General features: G+C 33.2%; 10 non-coding genes across 10 annotated transcripts; all 10 read right to left on the minus strand.

The window, feature by feature from the left end:
* Window positions 1-585: 585 nt before the first annotated feature.
* Window positions 586-667, minus strand: TRNAL-AAG (transfer RNA leucine (anticodon AAG)). The gene has a single exon. It is a non-coding gene; the product is annotated as a tRNA-Leu (tRNA).
* Window positions 668-4,854: 4,187 nt separating this feature from the next.
* On the minus strand, window positions 4,855-4,936 carry TRNAL-AAG (transfer RNA leucine (anticodon AAG)). The gene has a single exon. It is a non-coding gene; the product is annotated as a tRNA-Leu (tRNA).
* Window positions 4,937-6,277: 1,341 nt separating this feature from the next.
* TRNAL-AAG (transfer RNA leucine (anticodon AAG)) lies at window positions 6,278-6,359 on the minus strand. Its single transcript has one exon. It is a non-coding gene; the product is annotated as a tRNA-Leu (tRNA).
* A 2,764-nt stretch (window positions 6,360-9,123) lies between these two features.
* Window positions 9,124-9,205, minus strand: TRNAL-AAG (transfer RNA leucine (anticodon AAG)). Its single transcript has one exon. It is a non-coding gene; the product is annotated as a tRNA-Leu (tRNA).
* Window positions 9,206-10,547: 1,342 nt separating this feature from the next.
* Window positions 10,548-10,629, minus strand: TRNAL-AAG (transfer RNA leucine (anticodon AAG)). The gene has a single exon. It is a non-coding gene; the product is annotated as a tRNA-Leu (tRNA).
* Window positions 10,630-13,393: 2,764 nt separating this feature from the next.
* Window positions 13,394-13,475, minus strand: TRNAL-AAG (transfer RNA leucine (anticodon AAG)). The gene has a single exon. It is a non-coding gene; the product is annotated as a tRNA-Leu (tRNA).
* A 1,341-nt stretch (window positions 13,476-14,816) lies between these two features.
* Window positions 14,817-14,898, minus strand: TRNAL-AAG (transfer RNA leucine (anticodon AAG)). Its single transcript has one exon. It is a non-coding gene; the product is annotated as a tRNA-Leu (tRNA).
* A 1,341-nt stretch (window positions 14,899-16,239) lies between these two features.
* Window positions 16,240-16,321, minus strand: TRNAL-AAG (transfer RNA leucine (anticodon AAG)). The gene has a single exon. It is a non-coding gene; the product is annotated as a tRNA-Leu (tRNA).
* A 1,341-nt stretch (window positions 16,322-17,662) lies between these two features.
* On the minus strand, window positions 17,663-17,744 carry TRNAL-AAG (transfer RNA leucine (anticodon AAG)). The gene has a single exon. It is a non-coding gene; the product is annotated as a tRNA-Leu (tRNA).
* A 1,341-nt stretch (window positions 17,745-19,085) lies between these two features.
* On the minus strand, window positions 19,086-19,167 carry TRNAL-AAG (transfer RNA leucine (anticodon AAG)). Its single transcript has one exon. It is a non-coding gene; the product is annotated as a tRNA-Leu (tRNA).
* Between the last annotated feature and the right edge of the window lie 889 nt (window positions 19,168-20,056).

Below are 20,056 nucleotides of genomic sequence, written 5' to 3' on the forward strand. Positions count from 1 at the left end.
TCATCCTACAACCTGCTGTACACTTTAAAATATTTTAGCTCTCATATCTGGAATGTCATTCAAAACTTTACCCAAAGTCAGGAAAAGCTGAGATAAAATGCAAAAGAAGCCAGGTACATTTAACAAGTAATGATTATATTTGCCTTCAAATTTCCTTCATTTAGCGCAACTGATGTATCCAAACAACTTTGAAGTATTATTCAAATACCTAAAATAGACAGCTGTGAGATTAAAATCCAGAGTGATAGAAAAGTTAGAGAAATCGGAATATAAATCCATCAATTTATACCAATGAGTCACGTTGCCAACATTTCCCTCTCTAATTGTATGATAAGACAACTCAGTAATTAAATATTAGTTATGATATTACTTCTAATTACTTCATGCCAACTTAATTTTGGCTCATCTTGACTGTTAGCAGATAACATTTTTAAAACATTTGGGAAGTCTCTTGTAACAATGATGAACTGTTGAGTAGCTAGAGGAATCTTCCACCAACAAATTTCACCTGGGTAATATCCTTTCTAATGGAAAGAAAGAACTAGTTTGACATCAATAACTGGCCTACTCTTTGTATAATAAATATGGCAGCAGAGGGATTTGAACCCACGCCTCCGAAGAGACTGGAGCCTTAATCCAGCGCCTTAGACCGCTCAGCCATGCTACCACATGTGCATATCATTAGGATAGCTCACAGATCTAGAACATCAAAATTAAAGGGTTTTTTGTTTTAAAGTATTAATTGAAAAGATGTCAGCAAAGGTTAAAAGAAAGTTCATTATTAAACATAAAATCGATGAGAAATTCATATTTTTTATTGAATTGCATTTTGTTTATTTTCATTGAAATAACAAAAGAAATTGAGATGCATGAAGTAGTAAAATATTAGTTCTGATTGGGCACATAATTAATTCATGCAAAATTAAAATTTGAATATCTTTACTGTTAGCAGATATCATTATTTTAAAGGTCTGAGAAGACTGTTGCAACTACGATGAACTGTTTAGAACTCGGTGACTAATGCAGGATACTATCACCATCCTTTTTCAGTTGGTTAATATCTGATCAATCATGAATTGATGATAAATTGTTTTGAACTACTGCATGTGACAGCTTAAGGTGTGCTTCCACCAACCAAATGTAGCTTCTTTTATACCTTATCTACTTTAGGAAACCACTTTGATATAAGTCACTGGATCTTGTCCTTTTCAGTTGGTTAATATCTGATCAATCATCAGTTGATGATAAATTGTTTTAAACTACTGCATGTGACAGCTTAAGGTGTGCTTCCACCAACCAAATTTAGCTTCTTTTATACCTTATCTACTTTAGCAAACCACTTTGATATACATCACTGGATCTTCTCCTTGGAGAATAAATATGGCAGCAGTGGGATTTGATTCCAACAGCTTGAATAGCTCTGTCATCCTACAACCTGCTGTACACTTTAAAATATTTTAGCTCTCATATCTGGAATGTCATTCAAAACTTTACCCAAAGTCAGGAAAAGCTGAGATAAAATGCAAAAGAAGCCAGGTACATTTAACAAGTAATGATTATATTTGACTTCAAATTTCCTTCATTTAGCGCAACTGATGTATCCAAACAACTTTGAAGTATTATTCAAATACCTAAAATAGACAGCTGTGAGATTAAAATCCAGAGTGATAGAAAAGTTAGAGAAATCGGAATATAAATCCATCAATTTATACCAATGAGTCACGTTGCCAACATTTCCCTCTCTAATTGTATGATAAGACAACTCAGTAATTAAATATTAGTTATGATATTATTTCTAATTACTTCATGCCAACTTAATTTTGGCTCATCTTGACTGTTAGCAGATAACATTTTTAAAACATTTGGGAAGTCTCTTGTAACAATGATGAACTGTTGAGTAGCTAGAGGAATCTTTCACCAACAAATTTCAGCTGGGTAATATCCTATCTAATGGAAAAAAAGAATCACTTTGACATCAATAACTGGCCTACTCTTTGTATAATAAATATGGCAGCAGAGGGATTTGAACCCACGCCTCCGAAGAGACTGGAGCCTTAATGCAGCGCCTTAGACCACTCGGCCATGCTACCACATGTGCATATCATTAGGATAGCTCACAGATCTAGAACATCAAAATTAAAGGGTTTTTTGTTTTAAAGTATTAATTGAAAAGATGTCAGCAAAGGTTAAAAGAAAGTTCATTATTAAACATAAAATCGATGAGAAATTCATATTTTTTATTGAATTGCATTTTGTTTATTTTCATTGAAATAACAAAAGAAATTGAGATGCATGAAGTAGTAAAATGTTAGTTCTGATAGGGCACATAATTAATTCATGCAAAATTAAAATTTGAATATCTTTACTGTTAGCAGATATCATTATTTTAAAGGTTTGAGAAGACTGTTGCAACTATGATGAACGGTTTAGAACTCGGTGACTAATGCAGGATACTATCACCATCCTTTTTCAGTTGGTTAATATCTGATCAATCATGAATTGATGATAAATTGTTTTGAACTACTGCATGTGACAACTTAAGGTGTGCTTCCACCAACCAAATGTAGCTTCTTTTATACCTTATCTACTTTAGGAAACCACTTTGATATAAGTCACTGGATCTTGTCCTTTTCAGTTGGTTAATATCTGATCAATCATCAGTTGATGATAAATTGTTTTAAACTACTGCATGTGACAGCTTTAGGTGTGCTTCCACCAACCAAATTTAGCTTCTTTTATACCTTATCTACTTTAGCAAACCACTTTGATATACATCACTGGATCTTCTCCTTGGAGAATAAATATGGCAGCAGTGGGATTTGATTCCAACAGCTTGAATAGCTCTGTCATCCTACAACCTGAAGTACACTTTAAATTATTTTAGCTCTCATATCTGGAATGTCATTCAAAACTTTACCCAAAGTCAGGAAAAGCTGAGATAAAATGCAAAATTAGCCAGGTACATTTAACAAGTAATGATTATATTTGACTTCAAATTTCCTTCATTTAGCGCAACTGATGAATCCAAACAACTTTGAAGTATTATTCAAATGCCTAAAATAGACAGCTGTGAGATTAAAATCCAGAGTGATAGGAAAGTTAGAGAAATCGGAATATAAATCCATCAATTTATACCAATGAGTCACGTTGCCACCATTTCCATCTCTAATTGTATGATAAGACAACTCAGTAATTAAATATTAGTTATGATATTACTTCTAATTACTTCATGCCAACTTAATTTTGGCTCATCTTGACTGTTAGCAGATAACATTTTTAAAACATTTGGGAAGTCTCTTGTAACAATGATGAACTGTTGAGTAGCTAGAGGAATCTTTCACCAACAAATTTCAGCTGGGTAATATCCTATCTAATGGAAAAAAAGAATCAGTTTGACATCAATAACTGGCCTACTCTTTGTATAATAAATATGGCAGCAGAGGAATTTGAACCCACGCCTCCGAAGAGACTGGAGCCTTAATCCAGCGCCTTAGACCGCTCGGCCATGCTACCACATGTGCATATCATTAGGATAGCTCACAGATCTAGAACATCAAAATTAAAGGGTTTTTTGTTTTAAAGTATTAATTGAAAAGATGTCAGCAAAGGTTAAAAGAAAGTTCATTATTAAACATAAAATCGATGAGAAATTCATATTTTTTATTGAATTGCATTTTGTTTATTTTCATTGAAATAACAAAAGAAATTGAGATGCATGAAGTAGTAAAATATTAGTTCTGATAGGGCACATAATTAATTCATGCAAAATTAAAATTTGAATATCTTTACTGTTAGCAGATATCATTATTTTAAAGGTTTGAGAAGACTGTTGCAACTATGATGAACGGTTTAGAACTCGGTGACTAATGCAGGATACTATCACCATCCTTTTTCAGTTGTTTAATATCTGATCAATCATGAATTGATGATAAATTGTTTTGAACTACTGCATGTGACAGCTTAAGGTGTGCTTCCACCAACCAAATGTAGCTTCTTTTATACCTTATCTACTTTAGGAAACCACTTTGATATAAGTCACTGGATCTTGTCCTTTTCAGTTGGTTAATATCTGATCAATCATCAGTTGATGATAAATTGTTTTAAACTACTGCATGTGACAGCTTAAGGTGTGCTTCCACCAACCAAATTTAGCTTCTTTTATACCTTATCTACTTTAGCAAACCACTTTGATATACATCACTGGATCTTCTCCTTGGAGAATAAATATGGCAGCAGTGGGATTTGATTCCAACAGCTTGAATAGCTCTGTCATCCTACAACCTGCTGTACACTTTAAAATATTTTAGCTCTCATATCTGGAATGTCATTCAAAACTTTACCCAAAGTCAGGAAAAGCTGAGATAAAATGCAAAAGAAGCCAGGTACATTTAACAAGTAATGATTATATTTGACTTCAAATTTCCTTCATTTAGCGCAACTGATGTATCCAAACAACTTTGAAGTATTATTCAAATACCTAAAATAGACAGCTGTGAGATTAAAATCCAGAGTGATAGAAAAGTTAGAGAAATCGGAATATAAATCCATCAATTTATACCAATGAGTCACGTTGCCAACATTTCCCTCTCTAATTGTATGATAAGACAACTCAGTAATTAAATATTAGTTATGATATTACTTCTAATTACTTCATGCCAACTTAATTTTGGCTCATCTTGACTGTTAGCAGATAACATTTTTAAAACATTTGGGAAGTCTCTTGTAACAATGATGAACTGTTGAGTAGCTAGAGGAATCTTCCACCAACAAATTTCACCTGGGTAATATCCTTTCTAATGGAAAGATAGAACTAGTTTGACATCAATAACTGGCCTACTCTTTGTATAATAAATATGGCAGCAGAGGGATTTGAACCCACGCCTCCGAAGAGACTGGAGCCTTAATCCAGCGCCTTAGACCGCTCGGCCATGCTACCACATGTGCATATCATTAGGATAGCTCACAGATCTAGAACATCAAAATTAAAGGGTTTTTTGTTTTAAAGTATTAATTGAAAAGATGTCAGCAAAGGTTAAAAGAAAGTTCATTATTAAACATAAAATCGATGAGAAATTCATATTTTTTATTGAATTGCATTTTGTTTATTTTCATTGAAATAACAAAAGAAATTGAGATGCATGAAGTAGTAAAATATTAGTTCTGATTGGGCACATAATTAATTCATGCAAAATTAAAATTTGAATATCTTTACTGTTAGCAGATATCATTATTTTAAAGGTCTGAGAAGACTGTTGCAACTATGATGAACTGTTTAGAACTCGGTGACTAATGCAGGATACTATCACCATCCTTTTTCAGTTGGTTAATATCTGATCAATCATGAATTGATGATAAATTGTTTTGAACTACTGCATGTGACAGCTTAAGGTGTGCTTCCACCAACCAAATGTAGCTTCTTTCATACCTTATATACTTTAGGAAACCACTTTGATATAAGTCACTGGATCTTGTCCTTTTCAGTTGGTTAATATCTGATCAATCATCAGTTGATGATAAATTGTTTTAAACTACTGCATGTGACAGCTTAAGGTGTGCTTCCACCAACCAAATTTAGCTTCTTTTATACCTTATCTACTTTAGGAAACCACTTTGGTATATATCACTGGATCTTCTCCTTGGAGAATAAATATGGCAGCAGTGGGAATTGATTCCAGTGGCTTGAATAGCTCTGTCATCCTACAACCTGCTGTACACTTTAAAATATTTTAGCTCTCATATCTGGAATGTCATTCAAAACTTTACCCAAAGACAGGAAAAGCTGAGATAAAATGCAAAAGAAGCCAGGTACATTTAACAAGTAATGATTATATTTGACTTCAAATTTCCTTCATTTAGCGCAACTGATGTATCCAAACAACTTTGAAGTATTATTCAAATGCCTAAAATAGACAGCTGTGAGATTAAAATCCAGAGTGATAGAAAAGTTAGAGAAATCGGAATATAAATCCATCAATTTATACCAATGAGACACGTTGCCAACATTTCCCTCTCTAATTGTATGATAAGACAACTCAGTAATTAAATATTAGTTATGATATTACTTCTAATTACTTCATGCCAACTTAATTTTGGCTCATCTTGACTGTTAGCAGATAACATTTTTAAAACATTTGGGAAGTCTCTTGTAACAATGATGAACTGTTGAGTAGCTAGAGGAATCTTCCACCAACAAATTTCACCTGGGTAATATCCTTTCTAATGGAAAGAAAGAACTAGTTTGACATCAATAACTGGCCTACTCTTTGTATAATAAATATGGCAGCAGAGGGATTTGAACCCACGCCTCCGAAGAGACTGGAGCCTTAATCCAGTGCCTTAGACCGCTCGGCCATGCTACCACATGTGCATATCATTAGGATAGCTCACAGATCTAGAACATCAAAATTAAAGGGTTTTTTGTTTTAAAGTATTAATTGAAAAGATGTCAGCAAAGGTTAAAAGAAAGTTCATTATTAAACATAAAATCGATGAGAAATTCATATTTTTTATTGAATTGCATTTTGTTTATTTTCATTGAAATAACAAAAGAAATTGAGATGCATGAAGTAGTAAAATATTAGTTCTGATTGGGCACATAATTACTTCATGCAAAATTAAAATTTGAATATCTTTACTGTTAGCAGATATCATTATTTTAAAGGTCTGAGAAGACTGTTGCAACTATGATGAACTGTTTAGAACTCGGTGACTAATGCAGGATACTATCACCATCCTTTTTCAGTTGGTTAATATCTGATCAATCATGAATTGATGATAAATTGTTTTGAACTACTGCATGTGACAGCTTAAGGTGTGCTTCCACCAACCAAATGTAGCTTCTTTCATACCTTATATACTTTAGGAAACCACTTTGATATAAGTCACTGGATCTAGTCCTTTTCAGTTGGTTAATATCTGATCAATCATCAGTTGATGATAAATTGTTTTAAACTACTGCATGTGACAGCTTAAGGTGTGCTTCCACCAACCAAATTTAGCTTCTTTTATACCTTATCTACTTTAGGAAACCACTTTGGTATATATCACTGGATCTTCTCCTTGGAGAATAAATATGGCAGCAGTGGGAATTGATTCCAGTGGCTTGAATAGCTCTGTCATCCTACAACCTGCTGTACACTTTAAAATTTTTTAGCTCTCATATCTGGAATGTCATTCAAAACTTTACCCAAAGACAGGAAAAGCTGAGATAAAATGCAAAAGAAGCCAGGTACATTTAACAAGTAATGATTATATTTGACTTCAAATTTCCTTCATTTAGCGCAACTGATGTATCCAAACAACTTTGAAGTATTATTCAAATGCCTAAAATAGACAGCTGTGAGATTAAAATCCAGAGTGATAGAAAAGTTAGAGAAATCGGAATATAAATCCATCAATTTATACCAATGAGTCACGTTGCCAACATTTCCATCTCTAATTGTATGATAAGACAACTCAGTAATTAAATATTAGTTATGATATTACTTCTAATTACTTCATGCCAACTTAATTTTGGCTCATCTTGACTGTTAGCAGATAACATTTTTAAAACATTTGGGAAGTCTCTTGTAACAATGATGAACTGTTGAGTAGCTAGAGGAATCTTCCACCAACAAATTTCAGCTGGGTAATATCCTTTCTAATGGAAAAAAAGAATCAGTTTGACATCAATAACTGACCTACTCTTTGTATAATAAATATGGCAGCAGAGGGATTTGAACCCACGCCTCCGAAGAGACTGGAGCCTTAATACAGCGCCTTAGACCGCTTGGCCATGCTACCACATGTGCATATCATTAGGATAGCTCACAGATCTAGAACATCAAAATTAAAGGGTTTTTTGTTTTAAAGTATTAATTGAAAAGATGTCAGCAAAGGTTAAAAGAAAGTTCATTATTAAACATAAAATCGATGAGAAATTCATATTTTTTATTGAATTGCATTTTGTTTATTTTCATTGAAATAACAAAAGAAATTGAGATGCATGAAGTAGTAAAATATTAGTTCTGATAGGGCACATAATTAATTCATGCAAAATTAAAATTTGAATATCTTTACTGTTAGCAGATATCATTATTTTAAAGGTTTGAGAAGACTGTTGCAACTATGATGAACGGTTTAGAACTCGGTGACTAATGCAGGATACTATCACCATCCTTTTTCAGTTGGTTAATATCTGATCAATCATGAATTGATGATAAATTGTTTTGAACTACTGCATGTGACAGCTTAAGGTGTGCTTCCACCAACCAAATGTAGCTTCTTTTATACCTTATCTACTTTAGGAAACCACTTTGATATAAGTCACTGGATCTTGTCCTTTTCAGTTGGTTAATATCTGATCAATCATCAGTTGATGATAAATTGTTTTAAACTACTGCATGTGACAGCTTTAGGTGTGCTTCCACCAACCAAATTTAGCTTCTTTTATACCTTATCTACTTTAGCAAACCACTTTGATATACATCACTGGATCTTCTCCTTGGAGAATAAATATGGCAGCAGTGGGATTTGATTCCAACAGCTTGAATAGCTCTGTCATCCTACAACCTGAAGTACACTTTAAATTATTTTAGCTCTCATATCTGGAATGTCATTCAAAACTTTACCCAAAGTCAGGAAAAGCTGAGATAAAATGCAAAATTAGCCAGGTACATTTAACAAGTAATGATTTTATTTGACTTCAAATTTCCTTCATTTAGCGCAACTGATGAATCCAAACAACTTTGAAGTATTATTCAAATGCCTAAAATAGACAGCTGTGAGATTAAAATCCAGAGTGATAGGAAAGTTAGAGAAATCGGAATATAAATCCATCAATTTATACCAATGAGTCACGTTGCCACCATTTCCATCTCTAATTGTATGATAAGACAACTCAGTAATTAAATATTAGTTATGATATTACTTCTAATTACTTCATGCCAACTTAATTTTGGCTCATCTTGACTGTTAGCAGATAACATTTTTAAAACATTTGGGAAGTCTCTTGTAACAATGATGAACTGTTGAGTAGCTAGAGGAATCTTTCACCAACAAATTTCAGCTGGGTAATATCCTATCTAATGGAAAAAAAGAATCACTTTGACATCAATAACTGGCCTACTCTTTGTATAATAAATATGGCAGCAGAGGGATTTGAACCCACGCCTCCGAAGAGACTGGAGCCTTAATCCAGCGCCTTAGACCGCTCAGCCATGCTACCACATGTGCATATCATTAGGATAGCTCACAGATCTAGAACATAAAAAATTAAAGGGTTTTTGTTTTAAAGTATTAATTGAAAAGATGTCAGCAAAGGTTAAAAGAAAGTTCATTATTAAACATAAAATCGATGAGAAATTCATATTTTTTATTGAATTGCATTTTGTTTATTTTCATTGAAATAACAAAAGAAATTGAGATGCATGAAGTAGTAAAATATTAGTTCTGATTGGGCACATAATTACTTCATGCAAAATTAAAATTTGAATATCTTTACTGTTAGCAGATATCATTATTTTAAAGGTTTGAGAAGACTGTTGCAACTATGATGAACTGTTTAGAACTCGGTGACTAATGCAGGATACTATCACCATTCTTTTTCAGTTGGTTAATATCTGATCAATCATGAATTGATGATAAATTGTTTTGAACTACTGCATGTGACAGCTTAAGGTGTGCTTCCACCAACCAAATGAAGCTTCTTTCATACCTTATATACTTTAGGAAACCACTTTGATATAAGTCACTGGATCTTGTCCTTTTCAGTTGGTTAATATCTGATCAATCATCAGTTGATGATAAATTGTTTTAAACTACTGCATGTGACAGCTTAAGGTGTGCTTCCACCAACCAAATTTAGCTTCTTTTATACCTTATCTACTTTAGCAAACCACTTTGATATACATCACTGGATCTTCTCCTTGGAGAATAAATATGGCAGCAGTGGGATTTGATTCCAACAGCTTGAATAGCTCTGTCATCCTACAACCTGCAGTACACTTTAAAATATTTTAGCTCTCATATCTGGAATGTCATTCAAAACTTTACCCAATGTCAGGAAAAGCTGAGATAAAATGCAAAATTAGACAGGTACATTTAACAAGTAATGATTATATTTGACTTCAAATTTCCTTCATTTAGTGCAACTGATGAATCCAAACAACTTTGAAGTATTATTCAAATGCCTAAAATAGACAGCTGTGAGATTAAAATCCAGAGTGATAGGAAAATTAGAGAAATCGGAATATAAATCCATCAATTTATACCAATGAGTCACGTTGCCACCATTTCCATCTCTAATTGTATGATAAGACAACTCAGTAATTAAATATTAGTTATGATATTACTTCTAATTACTTCATGCCAACTTAATTTTGGCTCATCTTGACTGTTAGCAGATAACATTTTTAAAACATTTGGGAAGTCTCTTGTAACAATGATGAACAGTTGAGTAGCTAGAGGAATCTTCCACCAACAAATTTCAGCTGGGTAATATCCTTTCTAATGGAAAAAAAAGAATCAGTTTGACATCAATAACTGGCCTACTCTTTGTATAATAAATATGGCAGCAGAGGGATTTGAACCCACGCCTCCGAAGAGACTGGAGCCTTAATCCAGCGCCTTAGACCGCTCGGCCATGCTACCACATGTGCATATCATTAGGATAGCTCACAGATCTAGAACATCAAAATTAAAGGGTTTTTTGTTTTAAAGTATTAATTGAAAAGATGTCAGCAAAGGTTAAAAGAAAGTTCATTATTAAACATAAAATCGATGAGAAATTCATATTTTTTATTGAATTGCATTTTGTTTATTTTCATTGAAATAACAAAAGAAATTGAGATGCATGAAGTAGTAAAATATTAGTTCTGATAGGGCACATAATTAATTCATGCAAAATTAAAATTTGAATATCTTTACTGTTAGCAGATATCATTATATTAAAGGTTTGAGAAGACTGTTGCAACTATGATGAACGGTTTAGAACTCGGTGACTAACGCAGGATACTATCACCATCCTTTTTCAGTTGGTTAATATCTGATCAATCATGAATTGATGATAAATTGTTTTGAACTACTGCATGTGACAGCTTAAGGTGTGCTTCCACCAACCAAATGTAGCTTCTTTTATACCTTATCTACTTTAGGAAACCACTTTGATATAAGTCACTGGATCTTGTCCTTTTCAGTTGGTTAATATCTGATCAATCATCAGTTGATGATAAATTGTTTTAAACTACTGCATGTGACAGCTTAAGGTGTGCTTCCACCAACCAAATTTAGCTTCTTTTATACCTTATCTACTTTAGCAAACCACTTTGATATACATCACTGGATCTTCTCCTTGGAGAATAAATATGGCAGCAGTGGGATTTGATTCCAACAGCTTGAATAGCTCTGTCATCCTACAACCTGCTGTACACTTTAAAATATTTTAGCTCTCATATCTGGAATGTCATTCAAAACTTTACCCAAAGTCAGGAAAAGCTGAGATAAAATGCAAAAGAAGCCAGGTACATTTAACAAGTAATGATTATATTTGACTTCAAATTTCCTTCATTTAGCGCAACTGATGTATCCAAACAACTTTGAAGTATTATTCAAATACCTAAAATAGACAGCTGTGAGATTAAAATCCAGAGTGATAGAAAAGTTAGAGAAATCGGAATATAAATCCATCAATTTATACCAATGAGTCACGTTGCCAACATTTCCCTCTCTAATTGTATGATAAGACAACTCAGTAATTAAATATTAGTTATGATATTACTTCTAATTACTTCATGCCAACTTAATTTTGGCTCATCTTGACTGTTAGCAGATAACATTTTTAAAACATTTGGGAAGTCTCTTGTAACAATGATGAACTGTTGAGTAGCTAGAGGAATCTTCCACCAACAAATTTCACCTGGGTAATATCCTTTCTAATGGAAAGAAAGAACTAGTTTGACATCAATAACTGGCCTACTCTTTGTATAATAAATATGGCAGCAGAGGGATTTGAACCCACGCCTCCGAAGAGACTGGAGCCTTAATCCAGCGCATTAGACCGCTCGGCCATGCTACCACATGTGCATATCATTAGGATAGCTCACAGATCTAGAACATCAAAATTAAAGGGTTTTTTGTTTTAAAGTATTAATTGAAAAGATGTCAGCAAAGGTTAAAAGAAAGTTCATTATTAAACATAAAATCGATGATAAATTCATATTTTTTATTGAATTGCATTTTGTTTATTTTCATTGAAATAACAAAAGAAATTGAGATGCATGAAGTAGTAAAATATTAGTTCTGATTGGGCACATAATTAATTCATGCAAAATTAAAATTTGAATATCTTTACTGTTAGCAGATATCATTATTTTAAAGGTCTGAGAAGACTGTTGCAACTATGATGAACTGTTTAGAACTCGGTGACTAATGCAGGATACTATCACCATCCTTTTTCAGTTGGTTAATATCTGATCAATCATGAATTGATGATAAATTGTTTTGAACTACTGCATGTGACAGCTTAAGGTGTGCTTCCACCAACCAAATGTAGCTTCTTTCATACCTTATATACTTTAGGAAACCACTTTGATATAAGTCACTGGATCTTGTCCTTTTCAGTTGGTTAATATCTGATCAATCATCAGTTGATGATAAATTGTTTTAAACTACTGCATGTGACAGCTTAAGGTGTGCTTCCACCAACCAAATTTAGCTTCTTTTATACCTTATCTACTTTAGCAAACCACTTTGATATACATCACTGGATCTTCGCCTTGGAGAATAAATATGGCAGCAGTGGGATTTGATTCCAACAGCTTGAATAGCTCTGTCATCCTACAACCTGCTGTACACTTTAAAATATTTTAGCTCTCATATCTGGAATGTCATTCAAAACTTTACCCAAAGTCAGGAAAAGCTGAGATAAAATGCAAAAGAAGCCAGGTACATTTAACAAGTAATGATTATATTTGACTTCAAATTTCCTTCATTTAGCGCAACTGATGTATCCAAACAACTTTGAAGTATTATTCAAATACCTAAAATAGACAGCTGTGAGATTAAAATCCAGAGTGATAGAAAAGTTAGAGAAATCGGAATATAAATCCATCAATTTATACCAATGAGTCACGTTGCCAACATTTCCCTCTCTAATTGTATGATAAGACAACTCAGTAATTAAATATTAGTTATGATATTACTTCTAATTACTTCATGCCAACTTAATTTTGGCTCATCTTGACTGTTAGCAGATAACATTTTTAAAACATTTGGGAAGTCTCTTGTAACAATGATGAACTGTTGAGTAGCTAGAGGAATCTTCCACCAACAAATTTCACCTGGGTAATATCCTTTCTAATGGAAAGAAAGAACTAGTTTGACATCAATAACTGGCCTACTCTTTGTATAATAAATATGGCAGCAGAGGGATTTGAACCCACGCCTCCGAAGAGACTGGAGCCTTAATCCAGCGCCTTAGACCGCTCGGCCATGCTACCACATGTGCATATCATTAGGATAGCTCACAGATCTAGAACATCAAAATTAAAGGGTTTTTTGTTTTAAAGTATTAATTGAAAAGATGTCAGCAAAGGTTAAAAGAAAATTCATTATTAAACATAAAATCGATGAGAAATTCATATTTTTTATTGAATTGCATTTTGTTTATTTTCATTGAAATAACAAAAGAAATTGAGATGCATGAAGTAGTAAAATATTAGTTCTGATTGGGCACATAATTAATTCATGCAAAATTAAAATTTGAATATCTTTACTGTTAGCAGATATCATTATTTTAAAGGTCTGAGAAGACTGTTGCAACTATGATGAACTGTTTAGAACTCGGTGACTAATGCAGGATACTATCACCATCCTTTTTCAGTTGGTTAATATCTGATCAATCATGAATTGATGATAAATTGTTTTGAACTACTGCATGTGACAGCTTAAGGTGTGCTTCCACCAACCAAATGTAGCTTCTTTCATACCTTATATACTTTAGGAAACCACTTTGATATAAGTCACTGGATCTTGTCCTTTTCAGTTGGTTAATATCTGATCAATCATCAGTTGATGATAAATTGTTTTAAACTACTGCATGTGACAGCTTAAGGTGTGCTTCCACCAACCAAATTTAGCTTCTTTTATACCTTATCTACTTTAGGAAACCACTTTGGTATATATCACTGGATCTTCTCCTTGGAGAATAAATATGGCAGCAGTGGGAATTGATTCCAGTGGCTTGAATAGCTCTGTCATCCTACAACCTGCTGTACACTTTAAAATATTTTAGCTCTCATATCTGGAATGTCATTCAAAACTTTACCCAAAGACAGGAAAAGCTGAGATAAAATGCAAAAGAAGCCAGGTACATTTAACAAGTGATGATTATATTTGACTTCAAATTTCCTTCATTTAGCGCAACTGATGTATCCAAACAACTTTGAAGTATTATTCAAATGCCTAAAATAGACAGCTGTGAGATTAAAATCCAGAGTGATAGAAAAGTTAGAGAAATCGGAATATAAATCCATCAATTTATACCAATGAGTCACGTTGCCAACATTTCCCTCTCTAATTGTATGATAAGACAACTCAGTAATTAAATATTAGTTATGATATTACTTCTAATTACTTCATGCCAACTTAATTTTGGCTCATCTTGACTGTTAGCAGATAACATTTTTAAAACATTTGGGAAGTCTCTTGTAACAATGATGAACTGTTGAGTAGCTAGAGGAATCTTCCACCAACAAATTTCACCTGGGTAATATCCTTTCTAATGGAAAGAAAGAACTAGTTTGACATCAATAACTGGCCTACTCTTTGTATAATAAATATGGCAGCAGAGGGATTTGAACCCACGCCTCCAAAGAGACTGGAGCCTTAATCCAGCGCCTTAGACCGCTCGGCCATGCTACCACATGTGCATATCATTAGGATAGCTCACAGATCTAGAACATCAAAATTAAAGGGTTTTTTGTTTTAAAGTATTAATTGAAAAGATGTCAGCAAAGGTTAAAAGAAAGTTCATTATTAAACATAAAATCGATGAGAAATTCATATTTTTTATTGAATTGCATTTTGTTTATTTTCATTGAAATAACAAAAGAAATTGAGATGCATGAAGTAGTAAAATATTAGTTCTGATTGGGCACATAATTACTTCATGCAAAATTAAAATTTGAATATCTTTACTGTTAGCAGATATCATTATTTTAAAGGTCTGAGAAGACTGTTGCAACTATGATGAACTGTTTAGAACTCGGTGACTAATGCAGGATACTATCACCATCCTTTTTCAGTTGGTTAATATCTGATCAATCATGAATTGATGATAAATTGTTTTGAACTACTGCATGTGACAGCTTAAGGTGTGCTTCCACCAACCAAATGTAGCTTCTTTCATACCTTATATACTTTAGGAAACCACTTTGATATAAGTCATTGGATCTTGTCCTTTTCAGTTGGTTAATATCTGATCAATCATCAGTTGATGATAAATTGTTTTAAACTACTGCATGTGACAGCTTAAGGTGTGCTTCCACCAACCAAATTTAGCTTCTTTTATACCTTATCTACTTTAGGAAACCACTTTGGTATATATCACTGGATCTTCTCCTTGGAGAATAAATATGGCAGCAGTGGGAATTGATTCCAGTGGCTTGAATAGCTCTGTCATCCTACAACCTGCTGTACACTTTAAAATATTTTAGCTCTCATATCTGGAATGTCATTCAAAACTTTACCCAAAGACAGGAAAAGCTGAGATAAAATGCAAAAGAAGCCAGGTACATTTAACAAGTAATGATTATATTTGACTTCAAATTTCCTTCATTTAGCGCAACTGATGTATCCAAACAACTTTGAAGTATTATTCAAATGCCTAAAATAGACAGCTGTGAGATTAAAATCCAGAGTGATAGAAAAGTTAGAGAAATCGGAATATAAATCCATCAATTTATACCAATGAGTCACGTTGCCAACATTTCCCTCTCTAATTGTATGATAAGACAACTCAGTAATTAAATATTAGTTATGATATTACTTCTAATTACTTCATGCCAACTTAATTTTGGCTCATCTTGACTGTTAGCAGATAACATTTTTAAAACATTTGGGAAGTCTCTTGTAACAATGATGAACTGTTGAGTAGCTAGAGGAATCTTCCACCAACAAATTTCACCTGGGTAATATCCTTTCTAATGGAAAGAAAGAACTAGTTTGACATCAATAACTGGCCTACTCTTTGTATAATAAATATGGCAGCAGAGGGATTTGAACCCACGCCTCCGAAGAGACTGGAGCCTTAATCCAGCGCCTTAGACCGCTCGGCCATGCTACCACATGTGCATATCATTAGAATAGCTCACAGATCTAGAACATCAAAATTAAAGGGTTTTTTGTTTTAAAGTATTAATTGAAAAGATGTCAGCAAAGGTTAAAAGAAAGTTCATTATTAAACATAAAATCGATGAGAAATTCATATTTTTTATTGAATTGCATTTTGTTTATTTTCATTGAAATAACAAAAGAAATTGAGATGCATGAAGTAGTAAAATATTTATTCTGATTGGGCACATAATTACTTCATGCAAAATTAAAATTTGAATATCTTTACTGTTAGCAGATATCATTATTTTAAAGGTCTGAGAAGACTGTTGCAACTATGATGAACTGTTTAGAACTCGGTGACTAATGCAGGATACTATCACCATCCTTTTTCAGTTGGTTAATATCTGATCAATCATGAATTGATGATAAATTGTTTTGAACTACTGCATGTGACAGCTTAAGGTGTGCTTCCACCAACCAAATGTAGCTTCTTTCATACCTTATATACTTTAGGAAACCACTTTGATATAAGTCACTGGATCTTGTCCTTTTCAGTTGGTTAATATCTGATCAATCATCAGTTGATGATAAATTGTTTTAAACTACTGCATGTGACAGCTTAAGGTGTGCTTCCACCAACCAAATTTAGCTTCTTTTATACCTTATCTACTTTAGGAAACCACTTTGGTATATATCACTGGATCTTCTCCTTGGAGAATAAATATGGCAGCAGTGGGAATTGATTCCAGTGGCTTGAATAGCTCTGTCATCCTACAACCTGCTGTACACTTTAAAATATTTTAGCTCTCATATCTGGAATGTCATTCAAAACTTTACCCAAAGACAGGAAAAGCTGAGATAAAATGCAAAAGAAGCCAGGTACATTTAACAAGTAATGATTATATTTGACTTCAAATTTCCTTCATTTAGCGCAACTGATGTATCCAAACAACTTTGAAGTATTATTCAAATGCCTAAAATAGACAGCTGTGAGATTAAAATCCAGAGTGATAGAAAAGTTAGAGAAATCGGAATATAAATCCATCAATTTATACCAATGAGTCACGTTGCCAACATTTCCATCTCTAATTGTATGATAAGACAACTCAGTAATTAAATATTAGTTATGATATTACTTCTAATTACTTCATGCCAACTTAATTTTGGCTCATCTTGACTGTTAGCAGATAACATTTTTAAAACATTTGGGAAGTCTCTTGTAACAATGATGAACTGTTGAGTAGCTAGAGGAATCTTCCACCAACAAATTTCAGCTGGGTAATATCCTTTCTAATGGAAAAAAAGAATCAGTTTGACATCAATAACTGACCTACTCTTTATATAATAAATATGGCAGCAGAGGGATTTGAACCCACGCCTCCGAAGAGACTGGAGCCTTAATCCAGCGCCTTAGACCGCTCGGCCATGCTACCACATGTGCATATCATTAGGATAGCTCACAGATCTAGAACATCAAAATTAAAGGGTTTTTTGTTTTAAAGTATTAATTGAAAAGATGTCAGCAAAGGTTAAAAGAAAGTTCATTATTAAACATAAAATCGATGAGAAATTCATATTTTTTATTGAATTGCATTTTGTTTATTTTCGATGAAATAACAAAAGAAATTGAGATGCATGAAGTAGTAAAATATTAGTTCTGATTGGGCACATAATTAATTCATGCAAAATTAAAATTTGAATATCTTTACTGTTAGCAGATATCATTATTTTAAAGGTTTGAGAAGACTGTTGCAACTATGATGAACGGTTTAGAACTCGGTGACTAATGCAGGATACTATCACCATCCTTTTTCAGATGGTTAATATCTGATCAATCATGAATTGATGATAAATTGTTTTGAACTACTGCATGTGACAGCTTAAGGTGTGCTTCCACCAACCAAATGTAGCTTCTTTCATACCTTATATACTTTAGGAAACCACTTTGATATAAGTCATTGGATCTTGTCCTTTTCAGTTGGTTAATATCTGATCAATCATCAGTTGATGATAAATTGTTTTAAACTACTGCATGTGACAGCTTAAGGTGTGCTTCCACCAACCAAATTTAGCTTCTTTTATACCTTATCTACTTTAGGAAACCACTTTGGTATATATCACTGGATCTTCTCCTTGGAGAATAAATATGGCAGCAGTGGGAATTGATTCCAGTGGCTTGAATAGCTCTGTCATCCTACAACCTGCTGTACACTTTAAAATATTTTAGCTCTCATATCTGGAATGTCATTCAAAACTTTACCCAAAGACAGGAAAAGCTGAGATAAAATGCAAAAGAAGCCAGGTACATTTAACAAGTAATGATTATATTTGACTTCAAATTTCCTTCATTTAGCGCAACTGATGTATCCAAACAACTTTGAAGTATTATTCAAATGCCTAAAATAGACAGCTGTGAGATTAAAATCCAGAGTGATAGAAAAGTTAGAGAAATCGGAATATAAATCCATCAATTTATACCAATGAGTCACGTTGCCAACATTTCCCTCTCTAATTGTATGATAAGACAACTCAGTAATTAAATATTAGTTATGATATTACTTCTAATTACTTCATGCCAACTTAATTTTGGCTCATCTTGACTGTTAGCAGATAACATTTTTAAAACATTTGGGAAGTCTCTTGTAACAATGATGAACTGTTGAGTAGCTAGAGGAATCTTCCACCAACAAATTTCACCTGGGTAATATCCTTTCTAATGGAAAGAAAGAACTAGTTTGACATCAATAACTGGCCTACTCTTTGTATAATAAATATGGCAGCAGAGGGATTTGAACCCACGCCTCCGAAGAGACTGGAGCCTTAATCCAGCGCCTTAGACCGCTCGGCCATGCTACCACATGTGCATATCATTAGAATAGCTCACAGATCTAGAACATCAAAATTAAAGGGTTTTTTGTTTTAAAGTATTAATTGAAAAGATGTCAGCAAAGGTTAAAAGAAAGTTCATTATTAAACATAAAATCGATGAGAAATTCATATTTTTTATTGAATTGCATTTTGTTTATTTTCATTGAAATAACAAAAGAAATTGAGATGCATGAAGTAGTAAAATATTTATTCTGATTGGGCACATAATTACTTCATGCAAAATTAAAATTTGAATATCTTTACTGTTAGCAGATATCATTATTTTAAAGGTCTGAGAAGACTGTTGCAACTATGATGAACTGTTTAGAACTCGGTGACTAATGCAGGATACTATCACCATCCTTTTTCAGTTGGTTAATATCTGATCAATCATGAATTGATGATAAATTGTTTTGAACTACTGCATGTGACAGCTTAAGGTGTGCTTCCACCAACCAAATGTAGCTTCTTTCATACCTTATATACTTTAGGAAACCACTTTGATATAAGTCACTGGATCTTCTCCTTTTCAGTTGGTTAATATCTGATCAATCATCAGTTGATGATAAATTGTTTTAAACTACTGCATGTGACAGCTTAAGGTGTGCTTCCACCAACCAAATTTAGCTTCTTTTATACCTTATCTACTTTAGGAAACCACTTTGGTATATATCACTGGATCTTCTCCTTGGAGAATAAATATGGCAGCAGTGGGAATTGATTCCAGTGGCTTGAATAGCTCTGTCATCCTACAACCTGCTGTACACTTTAAAATATTTTAGCTCTCATATCTGGAATGTCATTCAAAACTTTACCCAAAGACAGGAAAAGCTGAGATAAAATGCAAAAGAAGCCAGGTACATTTAACAAGTAATGA

The sequence above is a fragment of the Taudactylus pleione genome, unplaced genomic scaffold, assembly GCF_031769625.1.
Source record: "Taudactylus pleione unplaced genomic scaffold, aTauple2 ptg000016l, whole genome shotgun sequence".
NCBI lineage: Eukaryota > Metazoa > Chordata > Amphibia > Anura > Myobatrachidae > Taudactylus > Taudactylus pleione.